This window comes from Mus pahari, chromosome 22, assembly GCF_900095145.1.
Source record: "Mus pahari chromosome 22, PAHARI_EIJ_v1.1, whole genome shotgun sequence".
Taxonomy (NCBI): domain Eukaryota; kingdom Metazoa; phylum Chordata; class Mammalia; order Rodentia; family Muridae; genus Mus; species Mus pahari.
The window spans coordinates 49,057,325-49,060,898 of NC_034611.1; positions in this window are offsets into that span (position 1 = coordinate 49,057,325).

Here is a 3,574-nt window from a genome sequence, read left to right on the forward strand (position 1 = left end):
ATTCTGCCAGGATAACACGTATCACACTGAGTTTGTGCCAGGTCTCTCACCCACGTTTATAATTCCGGTGCACTGTTTGCGGCATGGGCGTGGCTAACGCCAAGAAAGCGTTGAAAGAGGAAGGCCGGTATGTTGCTGTCCGCGGTCCTGAACTTTCAATGCGTTCTGTGACACAGATGCTTTCTTATCACAGAGGCAACAAACACTCTATGAACCTCACTAAGGAATCCTGAGCAGGCAAGGGAAAGGTAAGCATGTGAATAAAGAATGAAGGCAGAGGCCGGGTACGGTGGTGCACGCCTTTAATCCCAGCACTGGGGAGGCAGAGGCAGGTGGATTTCTGAGTTCGAGGCCACCAGGACAGCCAGAGCTACACAAAGAAACCCTGTCTTGAAAAAACAAAAAAACAAACAAACAAACAAACAAAAAAAAGAATGAAGGCAGAGGCCGGGTGTGGTGGTGCACGCCTTTAATTCCAGCACTCAGGAGGTGGAGGCAAGTGGATTTCTGAGTTTGAAGCCAGCCTGGTCTACAAAGTGAGTTCCAGGACAGCCAGGGCTATACAGAGAAACCCTGTCTCGAAAAAAAACAAAGCAAAACAAAAAAAAAGAATGAAGGCAGAGAGAGAGACAGAGAGACAGAGAAACAAGGCAGACAGAGACAGAGAGACAGAGACAGACAGAGAGACAGAGAGACAGAGACAGACAGAGACAGAGAGACAGAGAGACAGAGACAGAGAGACAGAGAGACAGAGAGACAGAGAAACAGAGACAGAGACAGAGAGACAGAGGCTGCCAGAAAACAACCATTGAGAGGAGGCCAGGGAAGAAAAGCAACAAATGAAGAATGTTTCTCAAAGAATGACATCAGAATCAAGGAAGACAGACACTAGCCAGGTGTGGTGGTCCATGTCTGTAATTCCAGCATTTTGGAGATGGAAGCAGGAGTTTGCCAATCAAAGTCATCCTTAGCTACACTGTGACATTGAGGCCAGACTGACCTATAGGGAAATATCTTTAAAATGGGGGTGGGGGGAGGAAGATTAAGAAGGAAGGGGAAAGCAGAGGAGAAGGAGAAAGAAGGAAAAAAGAATGGAGAGAAGGAAGAAGAGGAAGAGGGGAGGGGAGGGAAGGGGAAGAAGAGAAAAGTGGGAGGAGGAGAAGTTGGTTTACAAAGCCCTACACCTCCTTGAGGTTCTACAGGCAGACAATGGCTTTAAGGGAGGGAAAGACATTTTCTTCAGTGATATAGCCACTGTCAAGTTTCCCATGCTCCTGTAGGTAACTCTGAGTAATCTCATTGGTACACACACAGAGACACACAAATGGCACAGAGAGAGAGAGAGAGAGAGAGAGAGAGAGAGAGAGAGCATAAAAAAGACAGAAGAGTATTATTTAGGAAGAAGGAGAAACATGAAATATTTATAATGAAGCAAATTATTATGTTTGAGTAGTATATGGTAATAGAAACTAAATAGTAAGGGTAAATATGTGAGCTCAAGTCCTCAGAAGGAAGCAACAACCAGGTTAAAGATTTTGACTGATTGGAATTTTGTGATGCTAAATTAATGACGAAAGGAGGCTGTGATCCTCTGTGTTCTCGGCATGGCTAACACGCTCCTCAGTATGACCGAGGGGAAGGTTTACTATAGATATGAGGGAGAATCCAGACTGAAGAGCGAGACCATGAGGGGAAAAGGAGATAGTAAGGGAAGGGGATGTGAGAGGTCAGGAGCAAGCCCGGAGGGCAAGAGGCCAAGCCGCCGAGTGTCCACCATGGGCAGACCACCAGCTTCCACAACCGAAGAGCAATTAATGCCATCAGACAGCGCCTGAGTCCTCCTGCACAGATTCCCCCGCTTTGCTGTAACCTGACAACCTGATCTTTCCACCAATGTGTTTTTATTACACTGCACTTATTTATTTTGTCTGCGTACGTGTTTATGTATGTGGTCATATATGTGTAGGTCAGAGGACCTGGAGATGAAACTCAGGTTGGCAGGGTTGGCAGCAAGTGCCTTGCCCACCAAGCCATCTCATCAGCCCTCCACTGTTGTGTTTTAAAAATGCCTTGACATGGGCTGGAGAGATGGCTCAGCGGTTAAGAACACTGACTGCTCTTCCAGAGGTCCTGAGTTAAATTCCCAGCAACCACATGGTGGCTCACAACCATCTGTAACCATATGACAGTGTTCTCATATACACTAAATAAATAAATAAACAGATAAACAAACAAATAACTAAATGGGACTTCCTTTAAAAATTGCCTTGACATAAAATTTATGCCTCTTGTTCTCTAAGTATGAGCATATACAATTCTTTACGTGTTGGAACATGTTATTTGAGGCAGCCTGAATCTTATGTTCCCCAGGTCATGCTAACTCCTACCAGGTTCCAGAATAAACTATCTCCTGTTTTCTTTTGAGATGAGAGCTGTGTTTTTGTGTCAACAGATACATAAAGATGTGTCATAAGCATGTGTTCTAAGGGACACAAAACTGCCCATGTGTTGGTATGAGCAACTATGTTTGTACTGACAAGGAAATGTGTCCTGTGGATGGAGCTGGAGGGAGACGTGTTCTCACTCACACCAGCGTTCAAGTGTTTGCTTTTCAATCTTGTTTGCATCTGATGAGTTTTAGAACAAGTGCATAGGGGACTGGAGCCACAGTGCAGCTTGGGGCGTGCTCGCCCAGCAAGCACAGAGCCTCGAGTTCCACCTCCAGTGCTGCATTAAACTATGTGTGGCATGTGCCTGTGGTCCCAGCACTATGAAAACTGAGGCAAGATGAGCAGAAGTTCAAGGTCCTCATGGACTACATAGCACACTGACAATCAGCCAGGGAGACACAAGACCTTATCTCAACCACTAAAAATTACAAACAAACTTCACTTTAGTCAGAAAGCTAAGAAGTGACTAAACTAATTAAATAATTAATTAAACAAGCGCTTCAGGAGCCGGGGATGTAGTTCAGTGGCGTGGGGTCTGCCTAGCATGCACAAAGCTCTGGGCTCATTCACCAGTAGCATGCACACACACAAAGTGATTTTAAAGGTTGTTCAGGCTGGAGAGATGGCTCAGTGGCTGCTCTTCCAGAGTTCCGGAGTTCAATTTGCAGCAATACATGGTGGCTCACAAACCATCTGTAATGGGATCGGAAGCTCTCTTCTGATGTGCCTGAATACAGCTACAGTGGACTCATATACACAAAATAAATAAATATTTTTAAAAAATTTGTTCTGGGGCTGACGAGATGGCTCAATGGGTAAAAGCACTGACTGCTCTTCTAAAGGTCCTGAGTTCAAATCCCAGCAACCACATGGTGGCTCACAACCACCCGCAATGAGATCTTACACCCTCTTCTGGTGTGTCTGAAGACAGCTTCAGTTTATAATAATAAATAAATCTTAAAAAAAATTTTGTTCCATTGAAGGTTTTGTACAGCGACTTCTGCTTTAGAGTTCATATAGGTAATTTCACATATTTAGAAATTATTTCCGAGCTGGGGCGTGGTGGCGCACGCCTTTCATCCCAGCACTCGGGAGGCAGAGGCAGGTGGGTTTCTGAGTTCGAG